Genomic DNA, 25,767 nt, shown 5'->3' with positions numbered 1-25,767 from the left:
AATTTTACAAGGAGGAAGCTCCTTCCTATCTTTTAAATCTGTATTTAGAGTTCTGCACTTTCCAACTCGGCTAATCTCAGCAGAGGATTGTTTTCCAAAGGATTGTGTGTGTGTGTCACTGCCATTCCTTCAAATAGGTGGGGAGAGAGAGAGAGAAGGAAGGCTCAGAACAAGAATCCTGATTCTTGTCAGTGGAATGATTCCCTTCAGCAGGATGGGGTAATTTTGTGTGTGATGGGCTTAACTCTTAAATCAGTGGTTAGGGAAGTGGGTTCAGCTGTATGGATTTTGGGTACATGGAATGGTATTCCTTTAGAAGTCTCAAGTGGAAAAATTACTTGCTCCAGATCATCTCACTGAAATATGGAACGTACTTATATTCAGTATCTATGAATAATACACTTAGGGCTTTCATCCGATTAAAGTGTTCTCAGTCAATTAATCAATCCGTCAAGAAAATCCATTAAATCTGCATAAGTCTGCATATAAATAGCAAACTTTGTTTTTTGTTTAAACTTTATTTTAAGATGATGTACTTGGGTTGTGGCAGTTGCTACCTTAGAAGACAGTCTGCTTACATGCAGTTGAGAAGGCATTGTTTAAGATGGTGCTCAACATAATCAGTATTTCATAAATACCTTTATTATAAAAAAATATGTAAATAGTGATCTTTGCAGTTCAGCAAGGATTCAAACCCAAGTTCTTCCTGTCCTTGTAGCCCAACACTCCACCTACTACACAATGCTAGCTCTCTGAGGTTAGGTGATTGAACTCTGTTGGATTGACTGCAACAACATCTGTGGAACTAAATCTGATTGAACTCAGTGAGGGTTACTTCTGGAGTAGGAATGTACAGGATAGAACTGTTAGCCACTTGGCTACATAAGCTGTCAAAAGCAATGCATTGCAGTTTAAAGTTCTAGCAGGCAGCATTGCTATGTGTATACTCAGGCCCGAGACAAAACTGGGCCCAGAAATAATAGCAAAACCCAAGGGATGGGGCCTAATGGAAAAGTAGAGTTCTTACACATGTCCGATGTCTCTAAAGAATTATGTCCTGGTGAACTGCAGCCAAGCACTCTGTGACCCATAGATCTACTTTTTTGGATTTGAAAAGCCAGAAGGATGACTAAGGAAAGGGAAGCTGTGAGGATAAAATGGGAGAATCTTGTGCATTTGGACTGAACCTGCTTTGAAGGCGGAAAAGAAAGGAAGGAATGTTCACCAAGCAAAACCAAACAATAATCAACTATGATGTGTCTAAGTCTAATGCAGTTTTCTATTAGGTTCCTTGCATGGACACTTCAAAATGACACAATTTGAGCTTTCAGGGAATCCTGAAATTATATATGTATGTGTGTGTGTGTGTCTGTGTGTATATGGAAAATTTTAAGATAAGGGGAAGAATCTGGGCCATCTGCAGCTCCTCTGTCATAATTATTGTTGCAATTTGCATCTGCTGTCTGTGAAGATTAATAGGCGATTTTAAATAACTATTTAAGCACCCCTAATTAAAATAATTGTTAGATGAGTAAGATCATATAATTGTTAGCAATTAAGTTATTGGATTTTAATACAGGGATGCGTGAGCTTGTATCCAAATCTTTAGACAAGGAGTAATATGGTATTTTACATTTTAAAGCTTTGTTAGACTCGGGTGTGCGTGTGTGGGGGGGGAGAGGCTCAATTTAATGGATATTCTGCTTATTCATCCCTTCCATTCATTTGGCACAATGACAGAATAAGCTGCATTATCTTTTTCCAAGTATATATTAGTCACTCAAAATGGGGAGAATGATACTTAAAGCTTTTAGAAAATGACTAGAGGTGGGGAGGAGAGCATGGGGAATCTGAAGTGACATAAAAATTGGTTGTTTTTGGTCATTACATGCACATTTGGGTGCATAATACATCAACATGAATTCTAATGTTTTCTCGCGAATATTATAAAGTCAAGTAGCATCGCTATAAAATATTGTATTAAGTGCAATAAAACAATAGGAAGCTGAAATAAGATGAAGTGGAACTTAACCACCTCTTTGGAGTTTGTTGCCTGTATTAACCGAATACTGTAAAGAGGGACACGGAATGTAGAGAAAGGATGAAGGATTTTTTACTTGTGATATCTTTAGGATGCAGTTGTAAACCAGGGGTAGGAAATCTTTTTCAGCTTGAGGGCCACACTGCCTCCTGGGCAACTTTTCAAGGGCCGCATGCCAGTGGTGGGCAGGCCAGATGGGAAAATGGGCAGTGCAATAGATATAAATGTTACCTTTGTACAGTAGGTTACACACCCTTATCTGTCTCCCATGCAGACAAGCAATATGCATCATCACAGTTTGGCTGGCTGGCTGTTTTCCAGCCAGGTTAAATTACTTGGGGTGCAAAGCAAGGCTAGTGAGAGACATGGTCTGGGGAGATGCAATGTTGCTTAGGAAGAGTTGCAAGTGTCAGATAAAGAGCCCTGGAGCGCCACATTGACCTCCCTGCGGGGTCTGAGGTTCACATAAATATTGTCTTTGAAATGAAGAAGAAGAAGAAGAAGATTTTGGATTTGATATCTCGCCTTTCACTCCCTTTAAGGAGTCTCCAAGCGGCTAACATTCTCCTTTCCCTTCCTCCCCCACAACAAACACTCTGTGAGGTGAGTGAGTCTGAGAGACTTCAAAGAAGTGTGACTGGCCCAAGGTCACCCAGCAGCTGCATGTGGAGGAGCGGAGACGCGAACCCGGTTCCCCAGATTACGAGACTACCGCTCTTAACCACTACACCACACTGGCTGTAGAGTGTGGATTTAATAACTGCTCCTGTAGAGCAGGATTTAATAACTTATCTAAATAAATAATAAGCAGCAAGCAAAGCACGCTAGCTGAACCTGCAGGTATTGCAGATTGGATCTGAGGGCTTGTGTGAACAGAAAGTGAAAAGATATTAGTTCTGTCCCATGAACTTTTCTGCAATGTATCCAAACATTTTTGGCAGTGTATGTTATAGCACAGTATGAGAAACATGGTTAATTAGGAAGATACAGGACCAAAGGTCAGTGGAGCAGGCTTGATGCCAGAAGAAGCACAACTCTGGAGTGAAGCGACAGTAACTGATAGGGACTGCGGATGCTACAAAGGACAGGGTTAAAATTCAGAGTGGTTCTGAAACCACAGCTGGGTATTAAGAACATGAAAAGAGCCATCATGGATCAGACCAAAGGTCTATCTAGTCCAGCATTTTGTTCCCATGGTGGCCAATTACAGTAGTCAATCAGTGTCCCATGGGGGAGCCCACAAGCAGCACATGAGAAAAACAGCACTCCCCACTTGCCAGCCCTGGAAACTGGTATCCAGAGGCACACAGCTTTGATGCTGGAGACAATATTGCCATCATTGCTAATAGCCACCTTTAGCCTTATCTGACATGAAGTTGTCTAATCTCTTTTTAAAGATGACCAAGTCAGTGGCCTTTACTACACCTTGTAGCAGAGATTTTCATGCTGATCTCCTTTCATTTGCCCCAAAATCTCCCACCATTAGATGACCCTGTATTCTCATACCATGAGAAGGACAGAGAAAACTTCTATTGATCTACTTCCTCAACACCATACATAATGTTATGCCTCTCTATCATGTTTTGCCTTACTTAAAAAAGGTAAAGGGACCCCTGACCATTAGGTCCAGTCGTGACCAACTCTGGGGTTGCGGCGCTCATCTTGCTTTATTGGCCAAGGAAGCCGGTGTACAGCTTCTGGGTCATGTGGCCAGCATGACTAAGCCGCTTCTGGTGAACCAGAGCAGCACATGGAAACGCCGTTTACCTTCCCGCCGGAGCGGTACCTATTTATCTACTTGCACTTTGACCTGCTTTCGAACTGCTAGGTTGGCAGGAGCAGGGACCGAGCAACTGGAGCTCACCCTATCGTGGGGATTTGAACCGCCGACCTTCTGATTGGCAAGCCCTAGGCTCTGTGGTTTAACCCACAGCGCCACCCGCGTCCCTTTGCCTTACTTTAGTACCAAGTAAAATGTGAGTAAAGGAGACACATTTTTGCTCAGTGCTTGTGTCTGAAGAAACTGTACTCTTTCTATTGGATTGGAAACCATGACTATGATCATACAATTTATATGTGTGTAGACTCTGTTCAGACATTCAGCTCACATGGGTGGAGGTTAGAAGCATAGGCAATAGGTATGTTCCCACTTCTTGGTGAGGGCAAATTGGGATATCTGAACACAGATCCTTCCCCCTTCTCCCAAAATGTATGCCCTTGTTATATGCAGTAGCCAGGGACTCTGGATTCAGACCATGCTCATTAAGTGAAGAATTTTATTTTGGAATCTCATTTGCTTTGCTAGTCCAATGTAAGTCCTGGAGTGGACTACTTCATCATTCACCCGGGGCATGCTGAAATGCTGGTCTGGATCAAGGAAGGGATGTGCCATAGATATGATTTCCTCTACACACAACTAGTGTTGGAGGAAGACCATATTGGAGGAAGGCCATATTTTGAAAAATGCAGCAGAAATAGAGGAGCCTTACAATTCCCAGAGACTTGATTCTGAACATGTCAATAAATATATGACTGGAGGGACTTCAGCAGACAATCATTTGCAGAAAGTTAGTTCTTAAAGGTATTCCAGTTCCCTCAAAACCTTGAGAAAAGTCTTTTTATGAAAGTAAGAGACAAAGAAAACTGGTTTTAAAATAAATAATAAAATGCCACTTTTGTATATGCTCCTGATATAATGGCAATGCCATGCCAAAAAATACTTTCTACCTCAGCAGACATGTTAGTGATTGTGACTAAGTCTTCTGGTGTCAAAGGAGAAAACCTTAGCAACTAAATTTCAGAGAGCTGAAGTTGGTTGAACAATGCTTATTAGATTAATAACCCCATAGCAGTGATTAATGTTTCTCTGATATAGAGCATGAGGCCTTTGTAGGTTTTTCCAACAGGGGTGGTTAATAGTGTGTTACATCTCAGGTCAAACACAGTCAGAATTACTTAATTTTGAAGATAAATCTGGGTGCTTCATAGCTGCAAAAGCCAAATTATAATTACAAAATTATTACAGCTCTGATTCTGCGGATTAGAAAGATCTTATCAAGGGGAGCAACAAGCTCTGAGTCTCGGAGTTGCAAAATGAAGCCATAATTTATTTTTCAGCAAGCTACCTTTTAAAAATTCAGTTTTACTCATTATCTTTTATTCATTATTTCCCGTGTCTAGGATAGAGTTAAATCCAATCTATGTTCTGCCTTCTCTGTCAGAAGCAGTAAGCCTCTGAATACTAGTCACTGGAAATCACAAGCAAGGAGAGTGCTGTTGCGCCCAGGTTGTGCTTGCCAGCTTCCTGCAGGCATCTCGTTGGCCACTGTGAGAACAAGATGAGGAACTAGATGGGGTTTGCCCTTATCCAGCAGGGATCTTCTTATATTCATAACTTGGATGATAACAGAGCAAGAAAGTTTACATGAAAGAACACTGAGGAGAGATCCACAAGCAATGCCTGGCCAGCCGGCCAATGCAAACTTCTTTGAGACAGTTCTGACAACTTTTGTACAATCCCTGATTGACAGGCCCACTTCCCACTTAAAAAAAAATGATTGAAGAATACTTGTAATAGAGTTTCCATGGTTTGCTGTTTCGGTGATGAGGTGACATATTTTCTGTTGGGTAGGGGACTAGTAGCCACTGGAGTTACATCTTTAAATTCTTCCATAAGTTGGACACTGTCTTGAGTAGGAATATGTCCTAAAATCAGTACAGTGGTACCTTGGGATGTGAACGGGGTCCGTTCCGGAGCCCCGTTCGCATCCTGAATGGAATGTAAGATGCGACAGCGCGTCTGTGCGGGTCGTGTTTTGCTGCTTCCGCGCATGACATCATTTTGAGTGTCTGCGCATGCGTGAGCAGTGAAACCTGGAAGTAACGCACTCCGTTACTTCCGGGCTGCCGCGGAGCGCAACCCAAAAGTCCTCAACCTGAAGCACGTTCAACTGGAGGTATGACTGTATATCTGAGCCAAGTAAGAGAAGAGAATCGAATCTACACACTTCCTTGATGTTCCCCACCATGAAATTTTAATCATGAGGATATTCCATTCACTTTTATTGCTGGGGATCTGAGGAGCTTCCTTCACTTGAAGTTGTAGAAGACTTTGACAGGTTTCTTATGGGAAAGGGAACAGAAAACAATGTCAATAAAATGTAGTGGGTTCATTCCTTCCATGTTCTCTCCTTCTTATTCATCAAATAGGTTGGGTGCTATTCTACTGGAAGAGACCAGAGAGCCTGGATGCTAAAAAAAAAAAGGAGTCCTGAAAAATTCCATATGTACAAAGAAAGAATTCTAGCTGATCAGACTTTAGGGGATATTTCTGTGAGAGCTGGTGTGCTTATCTAGGTACTTATAAATGCTAGTCTGACATAGGAATGGACAAACCTGTCCACTTTCTGCTCAGTTTCTTACTTTTTCCACACCTTCAGTTGTGCATTGTTTGCATTTTTTCTTTGAAAAAGCCCTCACCAGAATTTGTTGCAATTCCCAGCAAATAGTATTCAGACACGTGCTGCCTCTGACAGTTCAGGTAGAATATTATGGCTATTAGGCATTGATAGCCTTATCATCTATGAATTTGTCTAACATCCCTTTAGTCGGTAGCTCTTGTGGGAGAAGATTCCACTATTTTACTGCGTGGAGATATTCTTTCTTGTGTCTGTCTCAAACTCTCCAACATTCAGCTATATTGGATGCTCCTGAGTTTGTGATGTCTACTACTACCTAACGTTTGTTAGTTGCCTAATGCCTCTAAATGATGACACAACATTAAAGCTATTCATTTTAATAATATGGCTAACCACCAGCAAAGGAACACAACATCTGAACATCAGTTTACAAGGAGCAAGGGATTAAAAAGAAGTTTAATTTTTTTTAAGGCCTAGGGAAAGAGGAAAATTTGCATTAATGTTGGCACCAGGTGAATGTCTTTGGGGGATTTTAGAAACATGGGGCCACCACTGAAAAGGCCCTCTCTTGTTGCCACCCTTTGTACAATAGGAGGGCCTCTCCCCAAGCATTTCCAGGTAGAGCTGGGAAAAATTCCCTGCCAGAAACCCTGGAGAGCTGCTGCCAATCAGTGTAGACAACACTAAGCTCAATGGACCAATGGTCTAATTCCGTATAAAGCAATGTGGGCTTTGTTATGCTTTGTAAGGCAGCTTCCTGTCATACCCCCAAAAATGTTTATCACTTATCTTCTGTTCCTCATCCAACTAGTAAAGCACGTGATGCAATAATTTCATCACCAAAAAAAGCAAACACAGCTCTACATAACCTTTGCATTTGCCCATTTATGTCTATAGGTCCAAAAAGAGAAATAATTACATAGAAATGTAGTCTCACCGTAGTTGGGAAGATTGTGACTAGCTCACCTATGTGCCTGCTCTCAGTGGGTAAGTTCAATAGCCCCGATCTCCCCTCAAGTTTGACTTTTAACTTGGCTTTTCCACACTATAACCCTCCAAACAGAGGATTGTGCCCTGTAAAATAAGACACATGGCCACCCAGCAAGCACACCAAGTCAAAGAATCAAGTAAGTAGCTGGATAGTCCAAAGTAACATGGCCAGTCTCTTCCATTACATATGGCTTTTTCTTTTAAACCACCCTTAAAAGTAAGACCAGAAGTTTCCTTCTAAACAGTTTCAAATATCCTGCTATCTGCAAACTAGTCATGAAGCAGATGACCCTACAGCCCCGATATAATATACGCCTTTGTATGAAATTGTTTTGATGCTCCGAATTACTGGCTTTTGTGATTATTTATGTCACCACTGTAGTATAACCTGGGAAATAACTATGAAATGTCACTGCTAATAAATATCTATAGTCTTGATAATTCAGCTAATGATTATTGTGATGTTCAAAAACATATGGTACCACCTTAAAGGTCTCCCCACCACCAGAAACACACACAGCTATGATTTCATAATTGTGTACAGGCAAATGAGCTTCTCAACAATTAAGAATGATAAAATATGCACACACCAATTCATACACCCACACAGGCAATTTAGCAGTTATAAAGAATTCACTAACTTTGATCAAATTACATCTCATCAAGTAGTTTCCAAAACAACCCACATATCTATATGAAATATTGGCTTATAAGCCATATATTTGAAGGACTTGTGAAAGCAGTGTTACAAGAATTACTAATTCACTGATCTGTGAATGTTTGTGCTGAAGAAAGGAACTTAAGAAACTTAAACCAACTTAGGAAATTTAACCAACTTAAACCATAAGAACAAAATACTTAAAATGAGGAAAAAATATGGAACTATGAATAGCCAAAAGCAATAATAATTTTACTTATATTAAATATTCTTCTTGAACTAAATAAGTCAAACAGGCTCAATGGACACCCAGAAATCAGAACAGAAGTTGTTCCAAACCTCTGGTGCCCTTTAGATGTTTTTTTTATATTTATTTATACAAATATTTATATACTGCCTCTCATACAAAATCTCAGGGAGCTGTACAAGATTTACATGAGATATAAAATACCATTAAAAGCAATACTACATAATTATCATAAAATGATTGGCTCATATTAAAAGGCATATTGATATAGAAAAAGGACTTGAAGTGAGACCTAAAAAGTCTGCAATCATATGGCTGCTTATTTCATTTCCTCAACATTCCACTAATCGTTTATTACCATATTATATCTGAGCTTTCTGAGAACATAAAGCCACTTTTGGAAAACTGGTGGAATCTAGTGAAAGCTTAGAACTCATTTCCATGTTAACTGCCTCCAAAAATTAATTTTATTTTTGCAACTTCATTCACCCAGAAAATTGTGGGAACATAGTGGCAAAATATGGGGTGACACAGAGGCTTACAGTCCTTTCCTGCCATTTTCATGTGTGAATGATTGAGAGACAGAAACATGCAAGTGCGGAAACAGAGGGGAGTAGCGATGGTGTCCAAGGATGTTCCCTGTTGCGTCATACCACACCCTCTGGTGTGAATGGAATTTAGCATACCATGCTGGTGTATCGGTCAAAAAGCCACAGTTCCATAACACAACGGGTACTGCAAGGCAAAAGCAAAATTAGAAAATGGCATAGGAGTGCTAGCATTATAACCTGGAAAACTAACACAATGTTTCCTATGTCCGAATGCACCCAAAGTCAAAAGTGAGGGTGCCTGCCAAATCTCTGCTGGAAGTGTAGTTCACATGGGACTGATGGTACTAAATGCCCAACATTTATTCAAAGCCAGTTGGCACACCCTCCAACATTTATCCATTGAAAATAGGGACGTCCCATTCCATAACGATAATTTTTTCATTTATACCCCACACATCTTACTGGGTTGCCCCAGCCACTCTGGGCAGCTTCTAACATATAAAGAAACATTAAAAAACATTTTAAAAATTCCCTATACAGGATTGCCTTCAGACGGTTTGGGGGTAGGATAACTCCACACCTCCCAACATTTCTCCAATGAAACATCCTAAGGAAAAGCAGGACATCCCGGGATGAAATCAGAAACCGGGATGGCTTCTCTAAAGCAGGGACGTTCCTGGAAGGGTCTGAGTTGGAGGGTCTGAGTTAGGCTTATGTAAGATGAGGGGCAAGTAAAAGTGCTCCTTTGGATATTCTCAGCAATTGAACTTGGGTATAAGGCCTCAGATACTAAGGTATCCTGGACCCAAGTTGTTGAAGACTTCATATACAACAACTTTGAATCTGACCTGGTAACATGGGCAGCCAGTGTAAAAGTTTTAGCAAGGGTGTTACTATCAGCACTAATGCATGCAGAAGCAGTCTAGACTTGGCTGTTGAACTACAACTCTCATAATCTCTGACCACACTGACCATTCTAGTAGGGGCTGATGGGAGCTGTAGTCTCTGCTCTGGAAAATACCCAGCATGGATGTAGATTGAGGGTGATAATAGAGAGCTGTAGTCTTAAACTGTATCTGTAGAAAGGCAACAGGTTTGCATGCTCCACCTTACCACCTTAACCCCTGACCTTCGTGCACTGAATAGGAAAGGTTGAAATAGGATTATAAAAAGGTCACAGTCATCCCCATGATCAGGAATCCTCATGTATTTATTTAAGCATTGGGGAGTTACAGTTGTGATGTTTTGTTTCTCTGGCTTCTCTGCTATGTAAAAAGGAGTGGGGGGAAGTAGCTGTGATTTTATTGTAATGTCCTTTCAATGGCACCCAGCTAAGCTGTGTGCTTTCTAATTACAATTGCTATTTTCAGTTGCGAGCCACACAGGAGGCCTTGAAGCTGAAGTGGAAGAAGGGACATGCGACTGAAAAGAAATAGAACCTTGGCTTATAGACCTCCTCCTCCTCTCTGTCATGTTTTTGCACATAACATGGAAATTACAAAGAGTGTCATTCCTGAAATAGCAATGTAACGTTCACTAATGACTGGTATTGATCACAAGTTTAACCAGACTTTTGTGGAAAACCTCGATTCTCCACAATGGAGAAGTGTTACCAGAAAGGGTGTAGCAGTACGTTTCAAAGTTCAGGAGCTGATTGTCAGAGCTCTCATAGCCACACACCCCTGGAAGAGAGGCATGCTTTTAAGGAAAGCCGCAAAAATTACAGGGGTCTGTACTTATCCATTGGCTATAAGGATCCATTTGCAGTAAGCTGGCTTCTTTCTCTGATTTACAGAACTAGGCATTGGTGTGGTGTGATGGGGAGCCTTCCCCTCATCTGTAGCCCCATTGTTCATGTCAGTCACTCATACTATCACTCGGTGGGCATAAAATGGAAGCACAGGTAAATCACTGCACCAGCCTAGAGCTGGCACAGCAGCAGAGTCCAAATCCAGCAGGGCCAAGATGGGCTCAGCCTCTCTCCAGCTTTTGGGACATTTAGAAGACAGGAGTGCCTGGCATGCTCTGGTCCATGGGGTCACGAAGAGTCGGGCAAGACTAAACGACTAAACAACAACAAAATCCCAATTTTCCTCCAAGGAGCTCAAAGTATTATTTATCATCACATCAACTCTGTGAAATAGTAGGCTGAGTCTTGGTGACTGACACATGTCATGGCCCATCCTAGATAAGGAAGACACACATCTTTATTGGCAAGAGAAGCACTTGCAGCAGGTTCCACAGTTTCTGGATACACATGCTTACACACTTCTAGCCTCTAGGCTGTTGGGCACTGGCCCCATGGAGCAGTCTAGCAACAGTGGGGCCCCTCCCCTCCTCTGACTTATATGTTTACCCTCCTCTGAGAGGTTTCAGAAGTGCCCACTACTCATCCCTTTTCAAGTCCCTCCTTGTTCTAGGAGACAAGGGGGCAGGGGAAGGTGGGGGATCTACTGACCTGTCCCTCACCTGAAAAATCCCTTCCTCCTTGGGCCCATCCTGTGCACCTTCCTCTGCCTTGGACTGCCCTGACTTTCCCTCCTCCCCGGCTCCTGCCTTGTGGGTGGAATGTAAGTAAGAAGGAGAATGGAGAATTTGGCAGAAGCCAAACTAAATGGATGCAATACAAATTGTGACAATACAATAGGAACAGAAATTAGTGCCTTCTTGCACTCCATGCGTCCAAATAAATGCAGATGAATGCTCAATAAACAGGTTGTCTTGAAGCAACCAACATTGAACAAAATGGGCCCCATTCAGTTCAATTTTTCATGGCTCCAAAATGAATATGGACTTCTAAACGCAATCAGCCATCTTATATTTTAGGAATATGAGAAAATGTTAAGATTGTTGCTTCTGCTAAGATATATTAAGCATCTTTAATCATTTTCATTTGACTAAAGGCAAACAAGATGTAAGCTTTGAAGATTGACAGCAGATTTGGGGAGAGTTCTTTGACAAAGAAATTAGCTGAACTTAATTTGAGTTGATCAAGCACAAATCAAAAGGATAACTTTGCCCCATCCATGTTTGTTGATCTCCTACATCTTTTTGAGGGGGTGGAGGTGGGAAAGGAAAAAAGGGGGGGGGGTCTTTTTTTTTTTTTTAGAAAGCCAACTATTACTTTTCTTCACTTATTAAGGGAAACTAGTTTAGAAATTATGGCAGCAGAGTGGGATGAACTGGCAGCAGTTCAGAAAACCTAATCAATCCCACCGAGGACCTGTCAAGACATGTAGCTTGCATTTAAAGAGCTAAGCTGGAGGTATAGAATGAGTACCTTTACTGAACTACAGCTCCCATCAGCTCCAGGCAAGCCCAGCCAATGACCAGGGATGATGGGAGTTGTAGCTCAGCAATATCCAGAAGGCCAAAGGATCCCCTCACATGGTCTAGAAGATGCCTTTTTTCAGGAAACTACTTCAGAAGGATCTCTCTCTCTCTCTCTCTCTCTCTCTCTCTCTCTCACACACACACACACACACACACACTTTAAAAATAGTTGCTTAATTTAAGCCATTTATCCCCTGGAAGGGACTCAGCTCAGAAGCACATCACACTTCAGTGTGGACAATAGCAATAGCGAACCATATTGACAAGCACCTTCAAATGACTGTAATGCAATACAGTATATATCAAAACATGTTTCATTGAATGACATGATCCCCAAAAGTGTGGACCCTAAGTGGTCTAAGGATGGGCTTTGTCAAAAGCCCAGCTAGTGTTCACACTCCAAACTCTGTGGAATGCAGTGTACAAACTGAATACTTCCACACAATAACACTAGACTGTAAACCTTCCATTTTATGACAAGAATAGTCTAACATGCCAGCAGCCTGTAGAATCCCACAACTGAGTCTAATGCAATGCTCATCTGGCACAAAGACTATGCTAATATAATTATCCAAGACCGTGGTGTCTGAGTAATGGGGCAGGTGGGAGAAATATAGATTACAATTCCAGCAAAAGCAGAGCACATGCTCTACAGTAGCCTTCAAATGCTGTCTTTTCAATTAAAGAAGTTATTTTTGTATCTGTCACATCATTAAAGTTCAATTATAGTTTAATAGATATTGTGCCAACATGGAATTATAAAAATTGTCTCCTTGATATATTATGGAATATTTGTAAGTTAATAGCCGCAAAATGATGAAAGAGTCTCATCCCTCATTTGGAGGGCAATTAATCCCCATGTACCCAATATCACCCAGAAGAGACATATCTCAAAGAAACAATTGCTGCACATTGAACATCTGTACAGCATGGGACAGAAGATCGGAAGTTAGCAGCTGCAATTCAATAATAATTATTATGTTGCTTAGCACTCAGAGAGGGCAAGAGCACTGAGGGGTCCAAAACTGAAGCCATAATAGGTCTGAGATGATCTCTGGACCCTTATTGCAATGCAAGTTTATAAGAACATATGAAGAGCCCCTCTGGATCATTTCTAATCCAGCATCTTGCTCTCAGTGGCCAACAGATGCTTTTGGGAAGCCCCTAAGGAGGACAAGAATACAAGATTCCCAGTAACTTGTGATTCCCAGTAACTGGTATTCAGAAGCACACTGCCTCCAACAATGGGGGAAGAACACAGCAGTCATGGCTAGTACCCGTTGCTCCAGTCTCCATTAATTTATCTCCTATTCTTTATTCAGAGGCTGAAAAAAAGTCACACTAATCGTTTGGGAGTGTGTGTGTTTTCTACCTCAGTAGTTTTCCAGTGGCTGTGATTCTGCACTCCTAACTGCAAACAATAAAAACTATATTTTAAAGTAAATAATGTTATGGAAATATTGTGACATATTTTAAATGTCCAGGCAAAATGTATTACAATAGAAAACTAACGCGAACAGTATTTGGAGTAATTTTTTTCTACGCCAGTAAAACACCTGCAAGAAAGCTGTCTTTGGTTAGAGGAACGTCCCCCCAACAACATCATATGGGTTGTGTTAACCTGCTGACACTTTCTTGCCTATGAAAAATGATGGGGTGTGTGTGTCCTGATAGTCCAATCCATTGGCTGAGGTAATGAATACATCCCAATGTCAAAATACAATGCATTTCTGGAACATTTTGTGTCAAAGGTGTCCTTTTGTTTCCAGAAGGGAAAATGATAAGTGCTAATTGGTTGAAATTTGGAGGCATTATACAGGTGACAATGTCCTGGAAGCACTACTCTGTAGGTCTGTCTATGTGTAGCTCTGCCACAATGAAAAGCTGACTGGGGTAGGTTTGTGGATGAAGGTTATATGAATGGAAGGGCCCACTTCCTGGCCCTTCTCAGTTTCACTGCTTGACTTGCAGTCATCTACACTGTATGCTATGTCGCTGCTGAAAGAAAAGTTGCTGTTTAGTTAAGATTTTGGTGCATCTGCCTGAATCCTGACTCAGAGGACAGACTTGTTGGGAACTGGACTACACAAATTTCAATGCAGTATTCAATGAGAGTATCATGTTGAAGTGTATTCTATTTGACTTCAAAAGCATTTAATTCAAAGTTATGGCTAAAACCAACTTGAGTACTTTTGATTTACAAAACGTTTTGGGTGTGAACGCCTTTATGTGATTTATTTGTTTGAATGCCATGAAACATCACCACTCTCGTATTAGAATTAATTAGAGGGGAAGGAGGAGAAGTGAAAGGGTCATTTTATATTGTGTAGGTATAATTAGGGAATGAAAAGCATTTTGGTCTTCTATAATCTAATTAATTGTTTGAATGCAATGGTTGACATGTCATGAAGAATTATGGTTCTTTAGTCCAATGACCCTATTAAAAATGAAGTGCGACTTTGCCAAAGCATGTTTGAAGGTTAAAAACAAAACAAGGAAAAAAATTAAATGTGTGTGTGCGTGCATGCACATATACACATGCCATGCGTACACACAGCTCAACAGTGTTCTTTAAAAGTCCACTAGGAGTTTTCCTGTGTTACGAAGAGCAGGTGGTTGTGGGTGTCGTGACTGCAATAAGGAGCACAGTGGTGACAAAACGCAAAATATTCATCCTTTCTTTTGCAGTCCCCCAAACCACAATCTCAGTCCAACTCTGGTCCCTATAGACAATAGATATTTCTGAAATCAAAAGTTATTGTGGGAGACCAAAGTATATGACAAACTACTGGGGATGAGAGTGATCTGCCAATTTTGTTCCTCCCAGTTTCTCATTTTTCTAATCTTAAATTCACTTATTTGCATTCTACATCAGTTTGCAATTATCATCATTATCTTTTTTTAGAAAAGGCTTCATGAAAATCCACCAGCATTTTAGAGCAAATTTATTTTAATGTACACATTTTTGCAAGCCAGTTTTCCTAATATATAATGCAATGTCATTTTTTTCCAATCTAGGCATTTTCTGCATACTTTCCCATAGATTTTTGTATGCATTTGTTTGGAAAACTGCACTACAAAACATAGAGAATTGCAGATTTCAAAGGATAGCTGCCTATTGACCCATATTCTATTATTATTATTATTTTTGGGGGGGGGAGAAGTGCACATTTGGTGGACTCACATTACAGTGCACATTTCTACCTGATCCCTAATCTGCAGCAGAGAGCTTGGAGAGACAATCTTAACACTATTTAGAACCCCTGCTGCAGATGTATTCCCCTCAATGTGCAGGGGGTAGCAAGACCATCCAATCAAGATGCAATGGATGGAGTGGAGCTTGTGAGTGTGTCTCTCCTCAAACAATTCTAATTGCAGTAGCAGGAGAGTGCCTGCATTGGACTTTGATGTCCCCCAAATAATAGTTTACATGAAGGGCATCTGTTCCACATGTGCACAATGTAGGATTCTGATTTTCCCAAGTCCTGCATTGAACAGAAGCCTCCACAAGCACTGGAGATGGGCAGCTTTGGTTTCTTTCAGTTTCTCATTATATCAATCTTACATTCATTTCTCCCCCATTTCCATAGCAATTTGTGTTGTTGTTGTTTTTTTAATAAAAAACAACCCTCTTGGAATTTCATCAGCATTTTTGTGTTAATTTCTCCCAATAAACCAGTTTTTAAATGCAGTTTCAACAATACACACCTTTTTACAAGCAACTTCCTCTAAATATAATGCATTTCTGTGTGTCACTTTCACTAATGTGCACATTTTAAAGCACACTTTACCCTAGTATATGCATTTTGGGACTCATTGGTTGGAAAACTCCATCACTAAAACTGGAGAAGTATGAATTTTGAAGGGTATATGTGCTTTTGCTTATTGGTTCAAGATGTGTTAACTGGGTAAAAAGGTAAAGGGACCCCTGACCATTAGGTCCAGTCGTGACCGACTATGGGGTTGAGGCACTCATCTTGCTTTATTGGCCAAGGGAGCTGGCGTCCAGCTTCCAGGTCATGTAGCCAGCATGACTAAGCCGCTTCTGGCGAACCAGAGCAGCGCACAGAAACGCCGCTTACCTTCCCGCGGGAGCAGTACCTATTTATCTACTTGCACTTTGACGTGCTTTTGAACTGCTAGGTTGGCAGGAGCAGGGACCGAGCAACGGGAGCTCACCCTGTTGCTGGGATTCGAACTGCCGACTTTCTGATTGGCAAGCCCTAGGCTCTGTGGTTTAACCCACAGCGCCACCTGTTAACTGGGTAGTTTCTCATTAAAATTCAAACAAAATCAAATACCTCCACCACTTCAGGCTGTCACCCTTGAACTGACATACCATGGTGTGTACAAGGGGGCAGAGCCATCACATTCATCCCAACATCCCTCACATGTTGGGCCTTCCAGTTTACAAAAACACCTCAGCAGGACTCTACTGTACTGAGATAAACAGCTGCACTCTGCTGTGCCTCAATCTGTCAACTCTTTGATTCTCTCTGACACACAAACCACTTTCATTCTGAGAAATATTAAGTGGATATGTTAAAGACTTTCTGCAATTTCAGGAGGCATGGATGTAGCAGCAAAATGGAATACCAGAGGGGGAGGGGAATTACCGAAAATTAATGTCACAACATCAGTTTGGTAATAGTAATATTAATTTTAACAATCACTTGTGTATATACGGAGTCAGCAGGGGAAGATTTCCTTATCTGTAATATCTACAGCAGTTTTTGATTAATCTCGAACACATTTTCATTACTTTAATTGCAACACAGGTAAACATATTTGGTAACAAGCAATTTCCCCTCATTAAAATGCCCTTGGGAAAGAGAGAGACAACACCAGAGTATTAACTAGTTCAGAAATGCTTCATATGGTGCCACAGAAAGTGGAACAATTCTATCCTTAATCAAAATCCAGCAATAGGATTCAAGAGCAGAGTTCAACTATATGCTCAATATAAGGACTTATCCCACAGAGATAAGAAAAATATATAAAAGGAAGTACACTTCTGAACTAAAACAGCAATGATGGGAATCCTGTGGCTCTCCACATGGTGTTGGACTACAACTCCTATCTTTACTGACCTATGTCACTCTGACTGAAACTGATGGAGGGTCCAAAAACATCTGGAGGGCCACAGGTTCTTCTCCATCCCAGTTGTCATAACGAATAATGTTATCTGATTGAATTGTTCCTATTGAAATGCTACTTATGGTCAACCATTATCTCAATTTCCTCCCTGTTTTTTACTTGTTGAGAATCTCGGTGTACATTGTTGGAAGTTCTAGTTACAGGTAGGTAGCCGTGTTGGTCTGCCGTAGTTGAAACAAAATAAAAAAATTCCTTCCAGTAGCACCTTAAGAGACCAACTAAGTTTGTTATTGGAAGTTGATATACTTCAGGTGCTTCCCAACTCTATAATTCTATTATTCTGTTGGTTGCATTTCACTTCATCTTCCTGGTTTCCTTATCTGATAATGTCTGCATTTTATGTGATCTTATGTGATCTTTCACACTGCATGCAAACAGCTTCTGGAAATCTAGCAGGATCTAGTAGAATTAAGTGCTCATTTCCAAGTGCTTCCAGAAAAAAGAAAAGAGAAGGCATATTTTCAACCCTCTTAACCTGGAAAATCATGAGAAGAAATTTGGGGCAGTATCCCAGCATACAGTTCCTTCCTGCCAAAGACATGGGGGAATCGTGGGGGAGCAGAAGCATGCATCCCCATTAAGGGTGTGCCACATGCCTGATGACATCTGCTGTTGTGTCACACTACAACCAGTTGTGTGGATGACATTTATCATGACAAACCCCCACAAATCCATAATGCAACAGGTAATGCAAATCAGGCAGCAGTTTAACCAGGAGAACAAACACAATAATCCTCATGTCTGAATGCAACCTTAGAGTGGGCTAGATGCATGACCCTAGTATTGTATGATTGGATCCAGGTTTTGGGAAGCCCCCAGATAGCACCTCCCCTTACTGCTGCTGCAACAGGTAGGCAAGTGACAACTCGAAGGAGTGGCAAACAGATCCAGAAGCAGGGTATTATCCTCTCAGAAACTGGGGCATTGGTATCAGTTTGAGAGTGCTCAGTGCCCATTGGGATTGGTAGTGTGGAAGACAGGGAGACGAACAGCTGGTAGAGCCCAAGTCAATGACATGCAGAGGCAGAAGTAATAAGAGGCAGAGCCAACCAATTCTAGTTTGCCCACCTCATCCTCCTGCTTGCAGAATTATACAAAGATGGCACTAGGTGGGAGGAGGAGGAGGATGACAGGTAGAGCTATCCTTCAGACTGGTTGCAAGAAAGGATGCCAGCAGGTAGGTCCTGGCTTAGAGCAGAGTAAGGTTTTTAGGGTTCTGCCCCATCTCCCCACTGAACCAGCCCCAAGGGCAGCAGGGCTGCTTACCATATGTTTAATGATGTGAAATAAAACACACTGCCATCAAATGAGGGGTAGGGGGTATGAAATCATGAAGTACAGAGTCAAAAAACACCACTCTCTTTGTAGACATTGACTGTTCCATCTCCCAGCGTCCTGCATCTTTCTTTGGAAGCCGCATGCTCACTTAGCCCCTCTGCAGCATAAGTAGTGCCCTCTGCCACGTCAGGCGATTGGTCCATCCAGTTCAGTACTGCCTGGCAACAACCAACATGGTGCCCTCTAGATGTTATTGTATTCCAAATCCCATCAGCCCCATGATCAGGGAAGATAGGACAGGCCAACAGGTCCAAGAACAACTGGAGGGCAACACACTGGCTTTCTTGATCTACAGTAATTGGCAACAGCTCTCCAGTGTTTCATTTGGGATGTGTGCCAACCAAACCTGGAGATGCCAGGGATTGAACCTAGGACCATTTGCATCCAAACATCTGTTCTTCCACTGAGCTAGAGCCCTCACCCTCACTGGCAAGCTTTCCCTTTCACTGGCCAATAGCCAACCCCAATCCATTTCTTTCTATCAGCATTCTACTGAAACAGCATCAGCGTCTCTGATCATTGTCCTACTTTTCAATATTAATTTTCATATTCCTAACATAGCAATCAAGATTTGGCACCTTGAGGGGAAGAAGGAAATTAAGACTATTAACATGTTAGAAGGGGTGGTTTGATTTACTCATTACGAAATGCTTGCAAGCTAAGGAGCTCCAAAGAGATGCCTGTGAGGGAGGAGAAATTTGACTGGCAGCGTCAAAGGAGTCAAGGACACTCATCACATTGCTGGCTTTAGAACCATAAAGCATTGTTAAAAGGAATGTCATGGTGCAAAGGGTCAAAGGAACTGGAGTTAAAGCAATCAGGTATTCAAAACAGTATAATGTGAAACTCTTTGCAGAAAGATCAGTTTGATGCTGCAGATCCATAACAAAAGATTACCAATAAGTTGATCTTTTGTGTAATACTTCTTTGGCATGAACCAAGGATGGGGTTTGTGTGAGGAACAATCAAACATAAGTAGCTGCCTTATACTGATGGACCTTTGGTCTATCTAGCTCAGACTTGTCCACACTGACTGGCAGTAGCTCTCCAGGATTTCAGAGAGGAGTCTCCCTGAGACATCATCGGAGATGCCAGGGATTGAAACTGGGGCCTTCTGCATGCAAAGCAGATGTTCTACTGCTGAGCTAGAGTGTTTGAATTGTGATGGAGAACAGATCACTTGAAATATGGAATTTTAAATAAAGTAAGGTAGAGCAGTTGGAGGAAATTGGAGTGGGTGGGTGGCTGGGATCGTCATCAACAGGAAAAGAATGGATAGAGGAAATCAGATGAGTCTGTGGGCTTAGAAAATAGTTCTGACCACATTCACCTCAGTCTCAGTTTACGGTTAAGTTCTTCAAATAAGCACTCTTGTCTGTTATTAATCCTAATTATTGGTGAGTGAAATCCCCTCCTCTACAAATATCCCACTGGTCAATTTCTAAGGAATGAGAGGAATTCGAAGTAATTTTTAGTAGGCAAGAGCTTACTGGTAGAGGGAAGTATTTCTTTCTTAAATGTTTGGTTTGCTGCTATGGCAAGTGAGGACGGCAACAACAGTGCTCCTAAGTGTCCATGTTGTCCTACCCATGACTATTTGCGTAAACAGAAGACGCTGCTTCCATTACTCTTCTTTGCATAGAATTCAACCCTCAAACAAAGAAAAAGATGTTCCAAATTTGACATGTGAGAATAGGATGGCAAATTTGATATAGTCTGTGGCTGTATAACTGTTGTGGGGAACCTCAGGCTTGAGTGGCAAATTCACCCCTTAAACTTTCTATCTGGTCACAACCCACACCAGCCCTGGGTGTTTTGCCTGGTGAAAATGCATCCGTGAACTTTAACAATGCCCCTTTGCTTGTTTACCTTCCCGCCGGAGTGGTACCTATTTATCTACTTGCACTTTGATGTGCTTTCGAACTGCTAGGTGAGCAGGAGGTAGAATCTAGTCTACTGTAAAAGGCAAATGGTACATTCATTGCTTCACCCACAGACTTCTGGACCTGCCTACTGCTAGCATGTAGCGTTCGGAAGATTGTTCAGAAGAGAACTGGGCCCTCTAATTGGAAAAGCTTCCTCACCCCTGCTCTATAGTATTGTTCCCATAGTATAGACATGGATGAGCCTGAGAGATAATGGCTTGCCTAATGTCACTTCATGCATCAATGGCAGAGGCAGGGTTCAAACCAGGGACCTCCAAGTTTATAGTTTAGTGCCTTAAACACTGCACTATGAGGCACAGAAACTCAAACATTCTGGCCAACTTGCTGACAACAGCAAAAGCTTGGACGGGAACAGCTTTCCAGAACAGAGTACTGAAAAAGCAGGCAATGATACCTAACAGTAAACTTTATGCTGACCTTCCCAAACTGAAGACAGATCAATACTGCTTTGCAAAAGTATGTACGACTCTATGAAACTTGAAAGTCAATAACCTATTTTCATCCTAGGTAGAATGCAGTGCAGTACATCAAATAACCACACAATTGCATTGAACTTAAACTGAACTAAGTGCTGCAAATATTAAGCAGACAGTAATTTCACATCTAAATGTGAAAGAGACACCGAATGAAAGACATTCAAAATGTCTGTGCATGAAGAGCGTAATGGTGGGGGGCACAATATTATACTCCTTGTACCTCCTGGAATACCACTGCTCTAGGGTTCAATCTACAACCAGGTCTCTTATCAATCACATGCTATTTGGGCTGTGCACCAGATTTGGACAAAGCACCAAACTGGACTTCACCCCAGGCAGATGGAGACAGCCCCAGATCACCATGAGCTGGGCCACCCAAAGCAATCTGGTACTGTCAGGAAGTGGGGCATCATACAGAAAAAAGAGGCTGGCACTGGGCAGGAAGAAGAACAGCAACAAGTCAGCCAGGAAACAGCAGCAAAAGGCAAATGAAAGCAGGTTGGCTGCGTCTTCTGGGTGGCAGTGGGGATGCCTTTGAATGTGGACTGCAGGGCACAGTGCTTGTTTGCAAGCAGCTTTCCCACCTGACCTCTCCTTCTTTCTGCCTAATGCCTGCCTCTCCTTCCCGCCCTGTGTTCCGCCCTCTGAAATAGCATCCCCACAGAACTGAATCTTCTGCTCAACATCTATTGAGCCAAGGATCTGATCCTGCAGAGTGTAGGCAGCCTTCTTGAAGTTGACCACTGTGGAAAGTGAGGGGCTGAACTAGAAGGGCCTTTGAACTGATCTAGCAAGGTTCTACTTATCTTCTGAAGGTGAGAGCTAGTTGGGAGTCAATGGATTCAGGCCAGAGAGCCACCTGTTTAATATTTTCCATTTTTTTGAAAGGGGATTAATTCTGGGAGTAGTAGGCTACTCCAACAGGAAACACAGTTTTAGGGCAGAGCAATCAGTTGCCCTGCGCTGTGTGCCAAGCAGAAAGGGTGTCCAGTAAGCACTTGCCCAGCAATGGGAAGGAGGTGTGAGGGCTCTGACAGAGACCTCCCACATCCTTCCCAAAGCCTGGTTAGCACTTTCCTATGTTGGGGGAGATGGTAGGGCTCTAGCAGGGAGACGGTAGGGCTCTAGTATCTCCTTCCTAAAGCCCAGCATGGCACAAGGACTGGGTGGGGGGTGCCCAATTTTGGCCCAACTCAGGGTGCTATAGTAGTAAAGTGTCTGTGTGATGCCAAAATCTGGCACCCCCCCCACCTCTCACCTTCCATTGGAGTAATAGTGGTGGGGCCTGCTCCAGCGCCCTAGAAGCTCTGTGCATGGTACAACTGCACTGGTCACACTCCCCTAGAGCTGCCCCTGGGTTCCTTCACATGTGAACTATGAAGGTGAATGCAAAAGAAGGGGCTGCACCCCTGGCCTTGCCCGTCATGCCATGTGGCTCCCTGTAGACACTGCACATGAATGCCTGAATAGGAGGAAAACCCACACATGACCTGGAAACCTCTGTGATTTTATGCACAGAGCCCTGTTCATCCCAGTGTCGTGAAAGTGCTGTATTTGCAGGGAAATCCATATATGTGCCAATTTCAAATGGGTTTGTACCTAAGACTATTCTGCCCTGTTCCTAATGGACTGATATAATTAGAAATATGCAAAGAAATAAATCTCTGCATGAAATTTCATATTTCAACATGCATTTCAGGACTGTTGATGTGGCACCTGTGCACATGTGTATGTATGCATTTTCAGTGGCTCTTCCTCCACCACTGAAATAGTATTGAAAGAGAAATTTTATACTCAACAGAATCTATTGTGTTGTGTAGTTGGTTGTGGTGTGTGTATGGCGCCCACAACGGCTTTTGTGGTTTGCAAATGTGTCCACGGGCCCAAAAAGTATGTTATCACAATGTGCACTTTTTTAAACATACTTTTTGAGCCGGGAATGGTATTGCAAAATTCAAACAAGCATGAAATCTGAAGGATAATTATGTTACAGGCTGCACATTTGTTCAGAAGGTTCACATCAGGTCACTTCACATTAGAATTAACAGAAATCAAATTCATCAAGCATCCCTACTAATCTTCGGATGTGTGGGAGTTGGAAACCTGATAACCTTCCCCAAAAAAGCCAGTTCTATAATACAGTTTGAAACCCAATGAATTAGAACATATCACCTGCATGAGTTGAGGCCATAATGTTGTGAACTGGTGTGGTTTTTAGTGTGTCAGACCATGGGGTGACCAGGGGCCAAATTCTCACTCAGCTATGAAGTTGACATGGTGACTGTGTGCTGGTAACTACTACTCGACCTAAGCAACAGTACCTCTCAAGGTGTTATGAGGATAACACTGACGGGAAAAAATGATGTATGACACCTTTGGTGAAAGACAGGATAAACAGTAAGTACATTTTCTCATTCCCTCTGGCATACAAGTGAAGATGAGATGCATTTGATCTGGATGCCTCCCAATCTGACCAGCCACATCCCTCACCAACCCTGCATCAGAGTGTGTGTGTGTTTTTTTTTTGTTTTTTTTTTTGCATAGTTAGAACGTATCCTTGAACTCTACTCATACCTCTTGCTTGTTTGGAAGAGGGGTGAGTGAGCAGAAAACTGTCCTATTATACAAAGGTATATTTTTCATTCAACCCACTTTTGCTTCCAATCCTGCCCACCATTGACCCTGGAAGGTAGATCAGAAGGGAATTTGGTCCTCAGTCTCAGTGGTGTAGCATGGGAGGGGCTGGGGGTTGCTTTTTTTGAGGGGGTGCGACCAGGGCCCCCCATGCAGGCTCCCTCATTGGAGCCTGAATTGGCTCATCACAAGCAGCCGCAGTTCCACTTCTTGGTTAAGCCTAACCCCGGGGGCAGAGAAAGAGAAAGGAGTCGCAGCAACTCTGCCGCCCACTTTCCTTGGCTGCAGTGTGCCAGCCGCAGCAGCGCCACCCTGAGTCACGCTTGACCTGGAGGTGCAGCAAGCTTCCTCCATGCTGGGCCTACCTCAGGGGACACCTGCATGCCCACCCCGGGCAGCACTAGCCATGCTCCAATACTGCTTGAAATGAAAAAGGTTCCCCTACCCTTGCATTATATCATTTCTTGACTGGTCCAATAAGATAGCTGAAATTATTACCCATCAAAGAAAAGCAGTGGTGGTTTAATGTCCCATTCAAGTAGCCATGCAAACAGAAGCAAAGTGGAATGCTTTGCCGATCTCTGCAATGTGGGAAGTAGATGAAACTACTGGTGTCAGTAAATGGTAGGTTCAGTTGTACTCAGCAAACACAAATGTTCAGTCTGAAAGTATTAAGCAATGGCTTAATTCAAGGACAGAATCTCTTAAATGTGCATAAATATTTGAGGCACATAAACATGTGGCCCTTGTACGCTAAATTCCCACATACCCAATCTTTAAAGAGAGGCGGGAGAGGGGGGAGAAGTGTTTCTTATGTTGAAATAAAGCTGCAAAGGCAATTTCCAAACAAGCATTCAGTTGGATCAATAGCTCAAAATTGAATAGAACAATGCCTCTTACTGCTTTATAGAATTTTCAAAAGATTTCAACCACGCAAACCCAATTCTTCAAGTTCCACCGCTGGGATTTATAGCCTTGTTTTTTATCCCTTGGAAAGGGGAGGGGGAATCAACACACCAATGAAAACAAAGATCTTATTCCTAGACACACACACACAACACACACACACACACACATCCCTGTCTGTGTTCAAATAATGCCATGGGGTGTGCGTGGAAGGGTCTAACTTAAACCCTCAAAGCAAGGGCAACTTAAAGAGAGGCACAGGTGTTCAGGAATACAGTAGGGATCTTCAAAAGATTAAGAGGATCTTAAATGCCTGTCTTCTGCAATACCCTGATGTAATAGATACAGGCTATGCTTATTAAGATCTACTAGCATCTCCTGCAAAACAAAGGCAAAAGAGAAAACCATACAGATGTGAACGTTGAAAGAAATGATCTCTAAGTTCACATCCTTCCTAAAAAACGTGTTGCTTATTCTCTTAGTATTTGTTAAGCTCTGCCTCCTGCCATCTTCTGTGCTGACTTGTGAAACAGAAAAGTATTGCTTATGAATGAGAGAAATATTTGTACCACCCTCAGGCATCCACTACCTGTGCACTCCCCCCCCCCCATGCACACATAAAACTCATTGACTTTACACCAGGGATGGGAAACCTCACGTCCAGCGGTCAAATGTGGCCCTCAGGTCTCTATATGGCCCACATGGATTTCTTCAAGCCTCACCCCTCGCCAGCCCTGCTTTGCCCCCCCCCCCCCCTTGAGCCTTTCTGTCTGGCAGGAATATGCCTTTGATAATGCTTCTTGCTTATCTGGATGCAGGGCAAGGATAAAGCTGTACCCATGTGAAGATATGAGCCTACTATACAAAGGTAGCATTAACACTGGATACTCTGCCCGCTTTTGCCTCTGGTCCTGCCCCACACTGGCAGGTGCCCCCAGGACTGTTACCCAGAAGGGGAATGAGGTCCTTGGGATGGAGAATATCCTGCAGGCCAGGCTGAAATCCATCCCTCTCAGCTGCCCCTGCCCCATAAAATATTCTTTTTCTGTAAAAACATTTTCTGCTGCTCTTT

Source organism: Podarcis muralis, chromosome Z, assembly GCF_964188315.1.
Source record: "Podarcis muralis chromosome Z, rPodMur119.hap1.1, whole genome shotgun sequence".
Taxonomy (NCBI): Eukaryota; Metazoa; Chordata; class Lepidosauria; order Squamata; family Lacertidae; genus Podarcis; species Podarcis muralis.
The sequence above is the reverse complement of the archived record's forward strand: the minus strand, read 5'-3'. Positions refer to the sequence as shown.